Source organism: Felis catus, chromosome X (assembly GCF_018350175.1).
Source record: "Felis catus isolate Fca126 chromosome X, F.catus_Fca126_mat1.0, whole genome shotgun sequence".
Lineage (NCBI taxonomy): Eukaryota > Metazoa > Chordata > Mammalia > Carnivora > Felidae > Felis > Felis catus.
Genome location: NC_058386.1, coordinates 100167270 through 100188031, shown reverse-complemented (window position 1 = coordinate 100188031; position 20762 = coordinate 100167270).

The window sequence follows — 20762 nt, the reverse complement described above, 5'->3', positions numbered from 1 at the left end:
AACATCAGCCCTGTAAAATTCCCTGTATCTGTAGGGCAGAAATATTTAATAGGTGATTACTGAAATATATCCTTATTAATGCAATCTTCCCACTGCTCTTTCTGAGTAGGGAGTGAACTAGGAGGTTTAATTCAAGCACCATTTGGTGGTAATACATCATTGTGGGCATTTTAAGATTACTTCCATTGGCGGGGTGGAGGTGTTTAGCTTATTCAATATCATTGCAGCTTCTCAGCTATCATCCAAGAACTTTGGAAAGACAGAAAGACCAGAAGGAAGGATGGATGGAAGGAAGGAAGGGAGGAAGGAAGGAAACAGGAAGGCAGGGAGGCAGAAAGAAAATGAGAGGCCAAGAGTATTGTATTGTGCATTTGCTTGCTAAGATTTCGAGTCCTTGAGTAGCTATAGATCACCTGCTAACAGCATGTTCAAAGTTATACCACTATGCAGAAGAAGCTCAGAGAAAGGAAGCACATGTGAATGCTGTTAATCATCTTGAATGTTCAAAGGGAGAGCTAGCAAAGTCATTTTTTAAAAATCTGAATATAGTTGACACACAATGTTACATTAGTTTCAGATGTACAGCATAGTGATTCAACAAGTTTATACATTATGCTATGCTCACCACAAGTGTAGCCACCATCTGTCACCATACAATGCTATTACAATACCACTGACTATATTCTCTATCTTAGCAAAATTATTTTGTCAATAGATCTATCATTCTGTTACCAACAACGTCCATGTGGATTGTTTCTTACCTTCCTCTGGTAACTTTTATGATGGATGTCTTTTGGCAGTAAGTGCTTTGGGAAGCATTAAAATATACAGACGTCCAAACTTCTGTAGGATCAAGAGGTACTCAGCAATTTGTTACTTTACTTTCATCAACCATCTTTCTTTCTTTAGCTACATCTAGTTGCTGGCCTTTCAGTTAACAAAGCATACAATAAATAGTGAAGAAAGCAAGCTAGTACTTCTAGCTTTGCTAGCCGACATAGCCTGGAATACTTACAAAGAACTACAGGACCTGAAGTCACAATAAATGCAAAAAAATGAGTGGGGCTTTATAAAAGCTGCATATATCTCCGTCAAGGATATAGGGGTTTCTAATATCTAAATCTTCACTGATGTCAGCAAGAGTAGTGGAGTGATGACCTTCAAAAATTCTCTCCTCTATAAAATCAATAAGAACACTGACAAACATTGTCAGAATCAACTTTTGCTGAACTCAGAATTAACCAAAGGCGTGCAGTAATCCAGGGGGCATTTACTCAGGAAAATGGCTTAATCTCCACCAGAACAATGTGCTTTGTGGCATTTTAATATGCCCTACTCCCATCTTATCCTCTCCAAGTCTGTGGTAGCCTTGAAGACAAATGGCAGCTTAGTTGCCACTTGAGGGAACAGAATAGGATTAGAGCTTCTCCAGAACCTCATTTCCAAAAATTTAATATGATTTCAATTGTCTGGAGATTCCCTGGAAGATTACACTCACAAGGCTGACTTTATTTGACCCGACTCAGACCTCTCCCAATAAAAACAGTCTTTTTACCCCGGGCATGTTGGCGGAAAACAATCAGAAGCAATTAATGAACATCATGGCTTCCTGAAGCAGTGGTAACAGTTGGGTCAAATAATAGGCTAATCAAAAAGCTTAAAAGGAAAAGCTGGGAAAGAGATGTTTATAAGAGTCTTTAAAAATCCCTAACATATTCCTGGAAGTCTAGAAGGTCACAAGCACGTGTAGGGCTGTGAACATGCCTACGACAAAACCAAAAAGGCTCTAAGCTCTCACCTCTGGCTAATCATGCGGCTTTGTATAAACAGGAAGTGAAGAGAAAGGTGGAGATGGACACCGCCTGGGGGTGTGTTGAAAATAAGCCCAAGTATGTGCATAGAGTCCCTCAGCAAAGACTGGGAGACATATTATTAGTTCCAGGCTTTTGAGGAAATTTTTGTATAATCATTATTTGATCACTTAGCTAACAAAGCAGAAACATCAGCAACTACATATGACAAAGACTACAGAATTTACAGAATTAGTTCAGAAAAGTCAAAAGAAAATAAACAATGACAAAACAGCTACAAAACCAAAACCCTTGGGAGGGGACAATCTAACATCTAGAGTTGCCATATTACAATATTCAAAGTGTTTAGTTTTCAACAGAACATCACAAGACATGCAAAGAAACAAGAAAGAATGGTCTATACACAGGGGAAGAAACCAGTCAACAGAATTTGTTCCAGATCTTAGGATTATGACACAAACACTTTAAATCAACAATTTTAAATATGTTCAAAGAATTACAGGAAGTCAGTTTAAAGAACTAAAGGAAAATTTGAGGGCAATGTCTCACCAAACAGAGAATACCAAAAGGCAGATGTAAATAAAGAAAAAATGACCTGATAGAATTTTCAGAGTTGAAAAGTAACAATAGCTGAAATAAAAAATTCACTAGAGAAGCTTAACAGTATATTTGAGAAGATAGAACCATCAGAAAAGCTGAGATAAATCAGCTGAGATTGCCCTGTCCGAAAAACAGAAAGAAAAAAGAATGAATAAAGATGAATAGTGCCTAAATGGCCTGTGAGACACTGTAAAGTGTAACAACATAGCCATAATGTAAGTCCAAATGGAGATGAGAGAATGAAAGGGGAAAAAACATTTGAAGGAAAAATGGATGAAAACTTCCCAAATGTGCTTAATCTATACATCCAAGAAGCTCAATGAACTTACAAAAGAGTAAACTCAAAGAGATCCATACCTATACGCGTCACAATCATATTGTTAAAAGACAAATACAGAGAATCGTGATAGCATCAGGAGATAAAGAATTCGTTCCATAACAAGGACCCTCAATATATTCGCAACTGATTTCTCATCATAAACCATGTAGGCCAAAAGACAGTGGGATGATATATCTTCAAAGGGCTCAAAGAAAAAGACTAACCAGGAGTTTTATGCTCAGCAACACTATCCTTCAAAAGTAAAAGAGAAATTAAGACATTCTCAGATGAACAAACCTGAGAGAGTTTGTGGCTAGAAAACCTAACCTACCCTATGAGAAATACTAAATTCTTCAGGCTGAAATGAAAGGGCACTAGTGAGTAAAATCTACATGAAGAAATAAATATCACCAGTAGAGGTAACTACATGGGTAAATATAAATTATAGAATAATGCATTTTTGAGAGCTCATTTTTCTTCGAATTTAAAACACAGCTACGTAAAGCAACAATTATAAATCTGTATTGATGGGCAAACAGCACATAAAGATATAATTTGTATGACAATAACAGCACAAAGGATAGAAGTAAAGTTTTTTTCTTTCTTTTTTAAACTTTCAATTCCAGTGTAGCTAATACTGTGCTGTATTAGTTTCAGATGTATAATATAGGAATCCAATAATTCCATACATTACTCAGCATTCATCAAGACAAGTGCACTGCTAATTGCCTTCATCTATTTCACCCATTCTCCCACCTACTTCCCTTCTGCTAACCATCCATTTATTCTCTATAGTTAAGAGTCTGTTTTTCAATTTAAAGTTTTTATATACAATTAATATTAATTGGTATTAATCTGAAGTAGGTTGGTATTATTGACACAGTAATTATAATCCCCAGGGTAACCACTAAGAAAGGAATTTATATATATAAACTTGTATATATAAACTTTTACAAAATGGTATTATAAACTTATATATATGAGTATATAAGTTATACTCATATATATAAGTATATATATAGTATTGGTATATATAAACACACACACATATATATATGTTATACTATATATAGTATATAAGTTATACTTGTATATATAAGTATATATATAGTATTGGTATATATAAACATATATATATATATAAGTTGTATATATATGTATAAGAAACAACATAGGAATTAAAATGGCACACTAGAAAATATCTATTTATCATAAAAGTGGCAATAATAGAAGAGAAATAAAAGACTATAAAACTAGCAGAAAACAAACAGCAAAATGGCAGATGTAAATCCTCACTCATCAATAATTACATTATATGAATATGAATTAAAACTCCAATTAAAAGGCAGACATTGGCATAATGGGCAAGAAACGTGATTCAACGATGTGTGGTCTATGAGAGGGAAGGAGGAAGAGAAAGAAGTAAAAGGGAAGGAGAGGCAGGGCAGGGCAGGGCAGCGCAGGGAAGGGAAGGGAAGGAAAGGGAAGGGAAGGGAAGGGAAGGGAAGGGAAGGGAAGGGAAGGGAAGGCAAAGCCAGGCAAGGCAAGGAAGGGAAAGAAATGCTTACATAGTCTTTGCAGCAGGTTAGTTCTGTGTTGGGCCCTCCAAAGCTTATCCACGTCATTTATATCAATGCTTTTAGCCTTCCCTTTCTGGTTTCACTGAGTTGAAAGCACAGGCTCTTATCAGGTCTTTTCCCAACTTCCATCTTGTCCTGGCTATGCATCTGGCTTTCTAGATGCCCTAGTATATGTAAAAGGTTTTCAAAAGTTATCCCCTAAAGCATCTCTCTCCAGGTTTTCTTCCCAGGTTGTGTGGGAAGAATTATTTTCTCCAACTGTACTATTTTGTACCAGACCTCCATAGAGTAAAAATGAAATAAAATTCCACAATAAAACATATTAGACGCTTCCTATTTCATTTGCTTATGTAGCCAAATGACCATTCTCAGGGGTCTCTGACAGTTTCTATAGTATTGGAAAACTGCAGGAAAGGGAGAAATCTGGGCAAAAGAAAAGTTGTGAAGAAGGTGATAACTCTTGAGGACTATTCTTTTAGGTGGCAAGTGGCAGTAGTTCATTCTTTTGCCCTTCAAAGTTTTTAAGGAATACCCTCTGCTTAGCCACTTTCCCCCCCTGAGAAAGTTCTGAATCAGATAAAACAAAGGCAAATGCCTTGCGTCAGTCCTTCAGAGAGCCCTGAGACAGGTCAAAACAGAAATACACAATTATAGCAAGGTCTACTCTGTTCCCTCCAGAGACACACACTGGGAATTTGGGATGCTATCTTCAGGACCATCATCAAACTGGAAAAGGATGCGGGGTGAGGGTATGTTAAAAAGCCACAATGCTCTCCTACCATGTTTAAGTCATCTTTTTGTCTTGATTCGGGGTTCGCTTGGTTTCTGTAACCTTTAACTACTTCCCAGAATTCCCACAAAAGTTCATTTTGAGAGTTCTTTTGCTCATTTTGACTGTTTCTGTAGAAAGGTAGGCCCTTAGAGTTCCCTACTCTACATTTTCGCTGATACATGGAGTTGATTTTGTAAGGCTTTAGTAGATTAATTCTTCACAATCAGAAAAGGATAAATGGCTGTTGCCCACCAACCATGTAAAATTCTCCTTATCCATGTGGAGTAGTAAAGGAAGTGACACGGGAGAGGGGACAGAGGAATTACTCTTGTGGTGATCTCACCACATGGAAATAGGAAAAATGGAGAATAGTATCCTCTCCTAACATTGGGGAAATAGAATATATTTTGATGAAAACTTCATCACATAGGCTTCTAGATCTTCTCTTCTATCCTAAATGCCAACTTCTATTATTAGGTGTCTGGTAGAAAGGTGTTGATAGATCTCTGCTCTGAAGAAAAAGAATTCTGATGATCTTTATGATGCACAAATTAGAAACTTGTGAATCAGAGAGGTTTAGTGAGTCACTCAAGCTTACCAAGTTAAGAAACTATAGATCTATGAATTTAACTCAGGTTTCTGACCTTAAGAAATTTCACTGTCATATATTGCCTTAATGATATTTTGAAAAAGTTAAATACTTAGTCATGTATGGGCTTAAAGAAAAATAACTAAGTATTTCCTTTTGATTACAAAGAATGAGAAATTAATTGATGAATTTGCAAATTATATGACATTGTTGAAGACATCAGACAAATTTGAGCAAGAGCTGTAACCGTAGTAGGTGTTGATAATTGCCTACCTAGCATCTGCACTCATTCTCCCTTGTTTACTGTGTCTGCATTTTCATCCATCATCCTTTCTCTGTGATGTACTCTGGGGAGGAGTTGACCCCCGGCACTAGGAGTAGCTTAAGTCAATTAACACATTTCATTATCCTGACTTGGCCAAATCATTGGTTCTGGGTTTGGCATGTCTTCTAAGTGGGTCGTTCAGGATGAATTTCAACATTCTTCCTTGAAATTTTAAGTAAGAATACTTTTTTTCACTTGAGTGGTACTGTATGTGGATTTAAAGTCTCAGCTAGTACAGCAGTATTACACCCATGATAGAAATCAGATTTAGCATCATACTAAGACTATGGCAGGATGGAGAGGTGGAAAGAAACCAGATGCTTCACATTATTGAGACACTGAATCAGACAATCCTGTTGTCTCTGTCTTTCCTCTGGACTTACAAACCCATCATTAGCTGATAAATCATTTAAATGGTTTACACCACCTTGGGTTTTCAGTTACCTCTAACAGAATGCATAAACTGATGCATAAATTTCCAGAAAATAAACGGGGTAAACTGATGATTTTTATACATAGGACTGAAAATTAGAAATATACTAGTTGATATGTGGCCTACTTGTGGCCTAAGGAACCATATGATTTTTCATGCTACAGAACACATGTCTAATATCCAATACATCTTTACTGAATTCTCTGAGAACATTCTAAACAGAGTTTCCATCATAACACCCAGTAAAACTTTAAAAAATCCTCCTCAGGCATCTATGCACAAAAACCCCATTTAGCAAAGCAGATGACCATAATCCTTCCACTTTTCTTCATAAATACCTTCAATTTTTTTTCTCAAAACCAGTAGCTGGCATTAGTCTTTTCCATAATATCTCACTCTGCGTTCCCCTTTTCCATTTATACTTTTCTCTTCCCTAAGAAACTCTCAGCTCATTGAACAATTTGGTAAGTTAATCAGCTTGGTTTTAGTCTTTTCTTTCATCAATTAACCTGCCCCGCACCACAATGGCCTAGGAATCTAGCTAGCAAAGAAATAATATTCCTTCTTTGTAAGAAGTCTCAAGTATTCCATTGTTATTCTTCTTCCCTGTTATATTCATATTTATGATGTGCAAGTCTTAAAATTTTAGAACGTTAAATCTAACGGGGGCCTTAAAACTTGACAAAGTAATTCTGGCAGGTTTGTATTCATAGAGTAAAAGTGAAACAAGGGGCCATGATAAACAATTAAACTTTTTACTTGTTTAGGATACTAAATGACCATTTCCAGGAATGCCTTGGACATTTTCTGTAGTACTGGAAGGTTGTGGAAAAGGAGCAAAGCCGCTGAAAAGAAAAATTATGAAGTAGGTGATAACTCTTGATGACTCCACTCTATTCCTCTTCCAGTGATTTTTATGGACCCTACTCCTAATATCATCTGTCATCTCCCCCTTCATATCATTTAGCACATCCCCCTACCCACCACCCCTCCAACAAACCTCTGTTTGTTCTATTTAAGAGTCTTTTATGGTTTGCCTCCCTCTCTGTTTTTATCTTATTTTTCCTTTCCTTTCCCTATGTTCATTTGTTGTGTTTCTTAAATTACACATATGAGTGAAATCATATGATATCTGTCTTTCTCTGACTGACTCATTTTGCTTAGCATAATACGTTCTAGTTCCATCCATGTTGTTGCAAATGGCAAGATTTCATTCTATTTCATCACTGAGTAATATTCCATTGTATACCACATCTTCTTTATCCATTCATCAGTCGATGGACATTTAGGCTCTTTCCATAATTTGACTATTGCTGTAAGCACTGCTGTAAACATTGGGGTGCATGTGCCCCTTCAGATCAGCATTTTTCTATTCTTTGCATAAATTCCTAGTAGAACAATTGCTGGGTGGTAAGGTAGCTCTATTTTTAATTTTTTGAGGAACCTCCATATTGTTTTCCAGAGTGACTGCAGTAGTTTGCATTCCCACCAATAGTGCAAAAGTTTCCCCTTTGTCCGCATCCTCTCCAACATCTGTTGTTTCCTGAGTTGTTAATTTTTGCCATTCTGACAGGTGTGACATGGTATCTTATTGTGGTTTTGATTTGTATTTCTCTGATGATGAGTATGTTGAGTATATTTTCACATGTCTGTTAGTCATTTGGATGTCTTCTTTGGAAAAGTGTCTATTCATGTCTTCTGCCCATTTCTTCACTGGATTGTTTTTTGGGTGTTGAGTTTGAAAATTTCTTTATAGATTTTGGATACTAATCCTTTATCTGATATGTCATTTGCAAATATCCTCTCCCATTCCATTGGTTCCTTTTCATTTTGCTGATTGTTTTCTTCTCTGTGCAGAAGCTTCTTATCTTGATGAGGCCCCAATAGTTCATTTTCACTTTTATTTCCCTTGCCCCCAGAGACATGTCTAGTAAGAAGTTGCTTTGGCTGAGGTCAAAGCGGTTGCTGCCTGTTTTCTCCTGTAGGATTTTGATGGTTTCCTGTCTCACATTTAGGTCTTTCATCCATTTTGAATTTATTTTTGTGTATGTTGTAAGAAAGTGGTCCAGTTTCATTCTTCTGCATGTCATTGTCCAGTTTGTTTTTTTTTCTCTCCAGAGAGTCCCCCTTGAAATTTCTTAAGAGCTGGTTTAGTGGTCATGAATTCCTTTAGTTTTTGTCTGGGAAAGTCTTTATCTCTCCTTCTATTCTGAATGACAGTTTTGCTGGATAAAGGATTCTTGGCTGCATATTTTTCCTATTCATCACATTGAATATTTCCTGCCATTCCCTTCTGGCCTGCCAAGTTTCTGTGGATAGACCTGTTACTAACCTTATGTGTCTACCCTTGTACGTTAAGGACCCTTTGTCCCTAGCTGCTTTCAGAGTTCTCTCCTTATCTTTGTATTTTGCAAGTTTCACTATGATATGTCATGGTATTGACTTGTTTTTGTTGATTTTGAAGGGAGTTCTCTGTGCTTCTTGGACTTGGATGCCTGTTTCCTTCCCCAGATTAGGGGAATTCTCAGCTATAATTTGTTAAAATAAACCTTCTGCCTCGTTTCCCCCTCTCTTTTTCTTTTTTTTTAATATTTTTTTTCAACGTTTATTTATTTTTGGGACAGCGAGAGACAGAGCATGAACGGGGGAGGGGCAGAGAGAGAGGGAGACACAGAATCGGAAACAGGCTCCAGGCTCCGAGCCATCAGCCCAGAGCCTGACGCGGGGCTCGAACTCGCGGACCGCGGGATCGTGACCTGGCTGAAGTCGGACGCTTAACCGACTGCGCCACCCAGGCGCCCCACCCCCTCTCTTTTTCTAAGACTCCTATGATATGGATATTGTTTGGTTTCGTGGTATCATTTAGTTCTCTAAGTCTTCCCTGGTGATCTAACAATTTCCTTTCCCTCTTTTTTTCAGCTTCATTATTTTCCATAATTTTATCTTCTATTTCACCTATTTTCTCCTCTGCTTATTCAATCTTTTTTGTCACTGTATCTACTTTGTTTTGCATCTCAGTTATAGGATTTTTTAATTCATCTTAACCAGTTTTGAGGAAGTCCCTGGCTGTGATTTCTTCTTGACCTTTCTTTTGGGGAAAATCCTCCATCTTGTCATTTTGGCTAAGTTTCTATCCTTTGTATGTTTTAAAAGCTTCTTACGTTTCCTGCACCTGAAAGTACTACTATATTAAAAAAGGATCAAACACTGTCCAGGGACTGGCACTTCAGGAAGTGTTTCTGATGTATGCTGTGTGCACTCTGCTGTTGCACTTTGCACTTTCCCACTGATCAGTCCTCTGCAGAGCTTTTTCTTACAGTGGTGGAGTGTTTGGACCTTTAATTAGGTGTGCTTTGATCTGTTTGTTGAAGCAATTCTGGAAAAAAAAGGAGGTGGGGGGAAAGCCAGATCCTAGAAAAAGAGAAAAGGAAAGGGAACAAAAAAACCCAAACAGTGAATCAAAAAACTATAAGGCCAATTCCAAAGAAAAAGAAAGGAAAAGAAAAGGGGGGGGGGGAAGCAGAGGAAAAGAAAAAAGGAAAAAGAAAATCATAAAAAAGCCCAATCCCCCCCAAAGGAGAAAAGGAAATGAAAAAAAAATAAATAAAAGAAACTATGAGCCTGATTCCAAAAGAAAAAAAGAAGAGAGAAAAAATAATAATAAAAAAAGAGCTGTCTGTTGGTGCCTGGGAGGTGGTGGCTGTGCTAGTCTGGAGGCAGGGCTGGCTCTTTTGGCTCAGAGTCAGTCTTGCCCTAGTAAATAAGCAGTTGACAGGCATGAAGGGACAGGATTTGGGTTACATGGGTCCTGCCTCCATTGGGGTCCACTGTGTTGCTCTCTGAGGTCCCACTGTGTTAATGTTGGGGTGAAAATGGCACCACCCCAATCTCTCATCCCCAGACTAGGGATCTCATTCCCTGCTGTTCAGAATAGTGAGGGCAGTCAGCTTGTCCTGCAACACAACTCTCCCACATTTTTTCTTTGGCACATGGCTGGGATTCAAAACCCAAAGTTTTAAAGCACCCACAAAATGTGGATTCACTCCTCTCTTCCAGAGTAGATCCTCTCCACCCTGCTGATGAAAGGCCTTTGGCTGGCACCTGCAGGGTCTTTTGTCCTTGGCAGGGCAATAAAGCATCTTCCAAATGCTTTGGAAGAGACTGTTCTCTCCCAGTGCACTCTGGAGATTTCTACACTATGCTATGCACTCTGGGGCCAGCTCCCTCCTACCCAAGAGCACACACCACAGCTCCACTTCAGAGAAAACCTCAGAATTTGAGCTCCAAAATCTGTTTGCAAAAAAGAACTGGGACACTCAGTACTTCTCACTCCCAGTCGATGATCCAGAGAAGTTTTCCTCTTGTGTGAACTTGATGACTCACTTTCTCGACCCCTCTCTCTTTCTTTCCCTTTTGTCTCTCCATGGAAAGGGTTTCATCCCCTCCATGGCACTGTCATTTTTCTCTCCCCCTATCCACTTCCACCATTTTGCATCTGCCAAGCTGTCTCCCTCCCACTGTGGAGATCCTTCTGCCAGTCCTCAGACAGATTTCCTCAGTGTTACAAGTAATCAGACCTAAATACAGCTGTTTTTGAGGGACAAGGAAAGCCCAAGGTCCCCCTACTTCTCTGACATCTTAACTCCTCCCAATAATGAACAACTTTAAAAGGAAATTAAAAAAAATAACTCCATTTATAGCAGCATCAAAAGGAATAAAATACTTAAGAATAAACATCACTGAGGAGGTAAAAAGCTTGTTCACTGACTACTATAAAACATTTGCTGGAAGAAATTAAAGAAGACATAAACACATGGAAAGACATCCCATGTTCATGGAATCAAAGAATATTGTTAAGATGTCAATAGTACCAAATACAATCTATAGTTTCAGTGCAATTCCTTTCAAAAATCATTTCAAAATCTACAATTTTTTTTGTAGAAATAGAAAACCCCACCCTACAGTTAGTATACAATCTCGAGAGACTCCAAATAGTCAAAACAATCTTGAAAAAGAACCAAGTTTGAGGCCTCGCCTCTCCCTGATTTTAAAAGGTACTACAAAATATAGTAATTAAAACAGGGTGGTACTGACGTATTATATATACCAATATAATATAATGTAGACCCTAGAAATAAACCATCACATATATATTCAGATTATTTTCAACAGGAATGTTAAGACTATTCAATAGGAAAAGGATAGTCTTCAACAAATGCTGTTGGGAGAACTTGATATCAATATGCAAAAGAATGAAATTGGACCTTTACCTTAGACTGTATACAAAAATGAACTCAAATTGGATCAAAGACCCTAACATAAAAGCTAAAACTATAAAACTCTTGGGAAAAAAAAACACAGGAGGAAAGTTTCAAGCATTGGATTTGCAGTGATTTCTTGGATACGATACCAAAAGCACAGGCAACAAAAGAGAAATACATAAATTGTACTTAATCAAAATGTAAAAATTTGTGCATCAAAACACTACCAACAGAGTGAAAAGGCAACACATAAGATGGAAGCAAATATCAGCAAATCCAACATCTGATAAAGGATTAATATCCCGAATATATAAAGAATTCCTACACCTGAAATAATAAACTTGATTTTAAAAATGGACAAAGGGCTTAAATAGATATTTATTGAAGGAGAATACACAAATGGCCAATAAACCTGTGAAAAGATGTTCAAAATCTCTAGCCATTAGGGCGATTCAAATCCAACCACAAGATACCAGCTCACGTCTGTTAGAACGGCTATTATTAAAAACCAAACAAAGGGTGCCTGGGTGGCTTACTTGGGTAAGCGTCTGACTTTGGCTCAGGTCATGATCTCATGGTCTGTGAGTTCAAGCCCCACATCAAGCTCTGTGCTAACAGCTCAGAGCCTAAAGCCTGCTTCAGATTCTCTGTCTACCTCTCTCTCTTTCTGCCCCTCCCCAACTTGTGCTGTCTCTCTCAAAAATAAATATTAAAAAATAAAAAACAATAAAGAAACAAACAAAACAGAAACTATTAAGTGTTGGTGAGGATGTGAAAAAATTAGGACCCTTGTGCATCGCTTCTGGAAATGTAAAGTGGTGCAGCTACTATGGAAAACAGTATGGTGATTCCTCAAAAATTAAACATAGAATTCCATATGATATTTACTCTGCTGGATATATATCAAAAAGAATTGAGAGCGGGTTCTTGAACAGACATTTTTACACCCATATTCATAGCAGCATTATTCACAATGCCAAAAGGTGGAAGCAACCTGTTTGGTGATGGATGAATGGAACGGATGGTATATACCATGGGTATATACATATAATGGAATGTTATTTAGCATTAAAAGGGAAGGAAATTATGACACATGCTATAACATAGATGAAACTTGAAAATATTATGCTACATGAAATAAGCCAGTCACAAAAGGGCAAACATTGTATGATTCCTTTTATATGAGGGACCTGGAGTAGTCAAATTCATAGATATAGAAAGTAGAATTGTTCTTGCTGGGGTGGGGGGAGACAGGAATAGGGGGATTATTTTTTAACAGGTATGAAGACTGGGGAGATGAAAAAATTCTGGAGAATGGTGTTGTTGATAGTTGCACAACAATGTGAATACACTTAATGTCTCCAAATTGTACACTTACAATGATTAAAATGATTAAAAAGTTTTATTTTATATATATTTAGCATGATAAAAAGGAATCAATTCTAATATATGTTACAAAATGGATGAATCTTGAAAACATTTTGCTAAGTGAAATAAGACAGACACAAAAGGGCAAATATTAGATAATTCCACTTATATGTGGTACCTAGATTAGAAAAATTCATAAAGAGAGTAAGTAGACTAGTGGTTATTAGGGCCTGAGTGGAGGGAGGATGGAAAATTATTGTTTAATGGATATGGAGTTTCAGTTTGGAATGATGAAAAAGCTCTGGACATGGATTGTGGTGATAGTTTCAGAGCAATAGAAATATACTTAATGTCACTAAATTGTACATTCAAAAAGGGTTGAAATGGTAAATTACATGTTATTTATATTTCACCACAATAAAATACTATCTAGGCAAGGTTAGTTCTATCTGTCATCTGAAATTTCTTAAAGGGAAGGCCTCTAACTGGCATTGTGTTGGCCATCCCTTGGACCAGAACCTATAGCCAAGGGAAAGGGAAATTGTGATTGGCCCAGCGTGGGTCACAGACTACCTCTGTGGCCATGTGGAATGGGGTGGATAATATGATTAGATCAAAAGTACCACAAGAAATTGGGGAAAGACAATTCCCCTAAGGAAGATGGTATTAGGCTACCAGAATCTGAGAAGGGATACTTAGAAAGAAAAAATGATCTTATCTTTTCTGTTTTTTTTTTTTTCTGCCTCTGATTTCTGGCTTCTGTCAAGATTTTTTTTTTTCTATATCTTGCATTTCTTTCTTAAGCCAGCTCCACTCTGGCTCAGATTTGAAGTTCAGTTCCTTTTCCTTGATGTCTCAACAGACAACATTCACATAAAGTCTTTGTAGAAAAATTTTCTGAAGGATTATAGGGATGAAAGAGTGTTATCATTTCAGTAGTGCAAGGGATGTTTTTTCTTTCTCCAAATCTTTAAATTCTAGTTAATTAACATACAGAGTAATATTACTTCCAGGTGTAAAATTTAGTGATTTATCACTTACATAAAACACCCAGTGCTCATCACAAGTGCCGTCCTTAATATCCATCACCTATTTAACCAATCCCCCTGCCCACCTCCCCTCCAGTAACCCTCAGTTTGTTCTCGTAACCCTTAGTTAAGAGTCTGCTTCCCGGTTTGCCTCTTTTTCTTTCTCCCCTAGGTTCATTTATTTTGTTTCTTAGATTCCACATATGAGTGGAATTATATAGTACTTGTCTTTTCTGACTTGCTTAGCATAATACTCTCTACCTCCATCCACATCATTGCAAATGGAAAGATTTCACTGTTTTTTATGGCTGAGTAAATATTCCATTATATATATATATATATATATATATATATCCATTATATCACATCTTCTTTATGCATTCACCAGTTGATGGACATTTGGGCTTTTTCCATAATTTGGCTATTGTTGATAATGCTGCTATAAACATTGGGGTGCATGTATCCCTTCAAATCAGTATTTTTATATCCTTTGGGTAAATACCTAGTAATGAAATTGTTGGATTGTAGGCTAGTTCTATTTTTAACTCTTTGAGGAACCTCAATACTGTTTTCCACAGTGGCTGCACCAGTTAGCAATGCAAGGGATTTTTAAATTGAGTAATTAAGAACCTTAAAAAAAAAGTTTCTTGGGTTTTTCAAATAGCTCTGGCTTCAGCTTCCTACCTTGTTTGTTGTTTCTCCTACTTCCTCTGCTCTCTCAAGATTGTTCATTGTTTCCACTCAAGAGTAAATACACAGACAATTTCCCATTGTCTCATTCAGAACAAATACTATCACTAGGTACAGGGCCTATTTCATATTTCAGTCTTACCCTTTCAAACCCAAATGGACTTTTCAAGGTATTTTATCTCTGGCTTAGAATCATGTTTTTAAAAATCTGTTACTTATCAATATGGTGATTAGTAAACACTAACAATATGGTAATAAATGCTATTATTTGCTATGAAAACTATGAAAAAGGTTGTATCTATTATAGAAAAAGGATTATTGGGCAGAGTATTATAAAATGATCTGTCACACATTCATCTTTTCCCCAGCCATGGGACACCTTATCCTTAGCTATCCATGGGAAGGCCATGAACTCCTCTGGTACGAATCTCTGCCTGGCAGCACTTTCCTAGACAATGTGCATGGTAGTTACAGAGAAATTCCCTCAGAAGTTCTAGATCTATAAATCCAAACCTGTACAAGGAAAACAAATAAGAAATTCTGTGAGGGCCTCTGAAATTCTCTAAAACTGCATTGCTGTTATGTTGCTAACGTCCTGTGCTTTCACTTTGGGGATATACACCTCAGCATATATTCTTGGAACTGGCTAATGTCCAAATGCAATCAGGAGAGTAATTGAGCATACCTATCTTCATCGTTCTGTACTCGAATAAAATGGCTTGTCTGAATTAGTGCCTGTTAGCTCATCACGGAAGCACAGATTAGACTCGCAGAATAGTATAACTGACGAGGACATTAGAGATTATCAATACTACTGTCCTCAGTTTCATCTGGAGAGACTGAGGCCCAGAGAATTTTGATGACTCCTTACACATTATGCTCATACCGAATTGGATCTGAAATCAAGGTCTCCTGACTTTTAGTCTATTGCTTTTCTAGTTATATCAGCCAAGAGACTGCTTCCTCTAAAGCTAGGTTTGCCCAGAGTCTGAACTCAAATATGTTAGACACCTTAGGACATTGTTCTTCATTGTGGCAACCAACACATTTTCAAGGGCAAGAAGATATTTTTTTATATCAGTAGAACCTGAATATACTATGAAAAGGTTAACAGTATTACAGTCTGTCATTTTGCTATTTTGTATTTAAGTAAGTAGGAGAGCCTGTGGGAGCAACTTGGGGTAATAAAGGTTAATCACTGGGAGCTTAAGGGTGCTTATTCTTAATTGGTGGGCGATTAAAGATGCTCAAGGTTAATAGCTGTGTTTTCAAAGCCAGTAATTCCCTTTACAGAAAGCTTCCCTTGTGGCTTTGGCATACCTATCAATCAGTTCCAGCCCCTAGCCAATAAGATAGCAAATTTAGGAGCATAACCCTAAGGGGATTTAGGGGTGAGGATGACTATCTTAACTATGGTTGTAACTTTGATTTTCTTTGAAAACAGTTTGGTCATCTTCAAAGTGCTCCACTCTTTTCCTCTTTTATACCCAAATGGTTTTCATTTTGTCATATAGATGCAACCCCAAATAGTACTTTTTCTAAGGCCCAAAAAGCTGATAAAATAAATTAAGTTTATGACTTAGTTTCAAGGCTAGTTGCTAATTTTCAAAACTATTTGGTTTGGCATTTCAAAGATTAGTCAGTACAATCAAGACATGTTCAGATATAAGATATAAGATATGAGAATAGATAAGACCTTAAATAAATCTTCAAACTGGAAGGCACCTTAGGACTCTCCACTCATTTTAAAGCTAGTGAACGGATAGGATCTGGAGACTGAATAACCTGGTCTTTTCATGTCTAGCAACTATTTACCTATGGCTAACCCGTGGGTTTTTTTTTCTGAGCCAAATATTACAGTTTCAACGTAACACGGGTGTTAAAAAAATTCATATAGGGGATGGCCAGTAAATCAGGCTTGTGTTTCATTTGGCAAGCTTGTGGGGAGCCTGGGTGGCACAGTCGGTCAAGCATTTGGCAAGCTTGTGTTTTGAAAGTCAACAAAGAAGAAAAAGACTTAAAACCAAAAAAAAAAAAAAAATGCCATTAGCGTGAGGAGTGTAAAAAATTTACCCATGCACTAAAATTAGCTATCCTTGTTATCAAATCCCAATTGCTTTGTTATTCTTTACTAATGAATTAATCTCTGGTTAATCCTTCTATAGAAATCAGACATTAGTGACTTCATAGATTACCATACAGCTGAATATAGAAATTGTTTATATTACTCATTGACAAATTTTGAAAATTTTGTCACTGAAAGTAGTTTGGGGTGTGGGCGCAATTGTCATTTATTTCCTTTTGTCAATAATAACTTGTTCACACAGTAAATGAAAATTGAATCCAAAGACTGATTTATTTAAAATCACTCAGTGGAGAAATTCATTCTCATATGCCAATTCCCTCTGTTTAATTCTCTTACCTTGTTGTGTCTTGTAAAAGAAAGAGAGGGAAAATATATTGCATTCCTAATGCAACATTTAGGTAATATGTTTAATTAATGGAAACAGATTCGTCATTTTATTCTGATTATCCAGAAGGTTTAAGCAACATGAGATTTATGCAGAGCATGAAATTGGTGGCATGACCCAAAGAGGTCTATTGGAAAATACTGTCAGCAGCTCTTGGCAGGATGCTTTGTGGGAAGCTCAGGGTTCTCAGTATATGGATGTATGTAAGCATTTCCAGTAGGCTGAAGCCATAACTCACAGGTATGCTTTCATAGTAATCCTTATTATTAAGTAGGAAATTACAGAAGAAAAACCCAAGTGCTACTTAAAAACCAAACCCATTAGTTTTTGGTTAATAAGGATGAAATAATAATCACTGTGAGCAATTTCCCATTTCCTAATCTCAGCAGTCTTGCTCAATCCTCAGATTTGTTCATGGAGGAATAATTATCACCACTTGTAACCCGGTGAAAAATCAGAAACTGTTAATAGCTTCAGATTTCAAACTACTGAATTTTTCCTTTTTGATTGTCTGATTATTTGATTTGCATTTGACTCAAACTCATTCTGCTCTCTAAGAAACTCATTGAGAAAAGCTATCTTTCTATACTTTGAAAATTAATCACAGAGAAACTCAAAATGGGAGAGGAGTACTCTGGTATAAATGTGATTCTGGCTACTACTTCTACTCAGGTTAATGGCATGCTTATGTAAAAATATGGGAGTATAAACTCTCATATGAAAAAATTTTTAAAAATTTAAAAATTTTTCTGTTTTCTGTTTTCCCCAAATTTTGAAATTGAGTGAGTGAATGTAACATAGAGACAGCTGTATTTTGGCTCAATAAAGAGAAAATTACTTGATGATTAGAACTAAGAACAATGAAATGGGGGTACTTCTTGAAGCAGCAGGCTTTCTGCCCCTGGAGGTATTAAAGCAGAAGCTGGAGGCTTTATGGTCCCATGTTAGGTATGCTGTCGAGGACAATATACCTGCATTATGGGGCTAGCATAGATGCCTTTTATGGTTTGTCTTGAGTGTAAGATTCTAGATTTAAAATCTTTATTTTTTTTAGCTTTTCCATAATTCATATAAAAATTGCTATCCAACAGGTCTTAGGGTCAATTTAGGATGTATGATTCTACAAGGGTACCCATTGATTCCTAACCTCATTAGGTTTACATTTTGTATATAACTTCTATGTTTTAATCTAAAAGAAAAACTGTAATGCAGAATTATATTATAGCAGGCTGTTGGAAGTCATATTTTGGATAGGTCTTGTACTGGGGCTTCCCTGCAGCACCTGGAAAATTATATCCCTGGATCAGAAATCCAAGAATCTTAAATTTTTCCATTTTTTTTAATATGAAACTTCCTTCTGTCCAAAACTTGATACAAAATGAAACAGTGAAATATGGTGAATATATGTTTGGGTGTTAAGCAATGCATTAAATAAAGTTAAGTCATAAATCAGGTGTCTAAAGAACAATGAAAAGAATTTACCTTTGGTCCTTTTGAAATATCTCATAAAGTTGATGTATTCAATAATTAAATACATATTGGAAGAGGCCTTTATTTCATTAGTGCCCCATGGGATCTTCTGTTTGAACCAAAGATCCTAATTACATAAAAGAGGTAACCTTCGGCTTCTCTGATAACTCTCACTAAAAACAAAAAACAGCACTGGCTCTCCCAACCATTTTAGCTTACAGATTCCTCCTATAATCTCAATGTGCAGGAAGAGAATAAAAACTTGTATGAAATTTCCTCATGAAATCTGAGAACCTTCATCTACAAGTGAAAGGGTAAAATAGATGTCCTCATGGTAGTAATGGGGACCAGGAAGATTGTATCATTAAACATAGCACAATGGCTTTAACCACTTTTCTATTTTTCTTGAAAAATGTAACCCTCCTGATCAATCTTTTATCTCCTACCTTTGTTATAAACTGGTGTAGGTAAATAATTCTCAGATATTAGAAAAATCAGCAGTGAAATTATAATGATAAATGGCATTTGACACTGGGCCTTATTAATAAAAATAGTAAGAAATGGTGGGGACTCAAGTAGAATGGAGAGCTCACATTCCATCTAAAGGTGGCAGCTAGCTAGTATTCAGCTAAGCAGGAATATGAGAACAGTGATATCAGATCTTCCATATTTTCAAGAGAACTGGAAACCTAGATTTTATATGACATCTCCTGATTTTAAAATATTGTTACTTTATTATTGTTGGTTAATAAAAAAATATTTTTTAAAGTTCATTTATTTATTTTTGAGAGACAGAGCACAAGCAGGAAAGGGGCAGAGAGAGAAGGAGAGAGAATCCCAAGCAGGTTCTGTGCAGTCAGCTCAGAGCTCGATATGGAGCTTGATCCAATGAACCACAAGATCGTGACCTGAGCTGAAATCAAGAGCTGGATGCTCAATCGATTGAGCCACCCAGGTGCCCCTGGCTCATAAGAAATATTTTAGAAAACAACAACATTGTGTAGCCCCCCAAAAAACTCTTCTGTGGGTCAGTTTTGTTTTGTGTTTTCTTTAAGCATTCTGAATGAGTATACCACATCAAGTTTGAGGGCATGTATTAGGAGCACATAAGGATTGCAAGCAAACCATATCAGTTTTAATCCCTAGTGGCTGGTCTTGCTTCTATCCAGTGCCTGGGCCTGAGACTCTTTGAAATGTGTTCTTGAAAGAAAGGAAAGGGCATGTTTTTGAAAAGCAAAAAGAGGGCCTGGGGAAACTTCTATTCATTAACTCTAGTCACCATGGTAATTGCTATTTGTTGAGCATGTATTGTGGCCAGGGCATTATTTGTTCCTCACAGAAACTTTTCAGTGTAAATATTATAATTTCTATTTGTTGTGGCACTTTACAGATAAAGGGTAGAACCTCATCCAAAATTCTGTCCAGAGGTAGACACACACACACACACACACACACACAGGCACACACCAAGAAGTTACGAAAAAGTTAATTAGTTACATAATGAGGATTCTAAGGACAGCAGGGAAGGTTTCTCAAGCTGGTCTGAAAATCACTTGAGAGACTGGAGAAAGGAGATTGGTTTGAATTTTTATTGTGGTTAGGGGTGGGCTTGTGTCAGAGTTCCTATTCATGGTCAGGGAGTTTGCATAGTTTCACTCTCCCATGGCCACCAAAGGAGGGAGCACTTCTCTTATTAGCTTTCCCATATACGGGGCAGAAGGGGAAGAAAGAAGGATGAGATTTAAAGGTATCAGTGCCCAAACATCAAAAAAATGAAGTCAGACTCTTTATTAAAATATTTTATAGGGGCGCCTGGATGGCGCAGTCGGTTAAGCGTCCGACTTCAGCCAGGTCACGATCTCGCAGTCCGTGAGTTCGAGCCCCGCGTCAGGCTCTGGGCTGATGGCTCGGAGCCTGGAGCCTGTTTCCGATTCTGTGTCTCCCTCTCTCTCTGCCCCTCCCCCATTCATGCTCTGTCTCTCTGTCCCAAAAATAAATAAAAAAAAAGTTGAAAAAAATTTTTTTTAAAAAAATAAAATATTTTA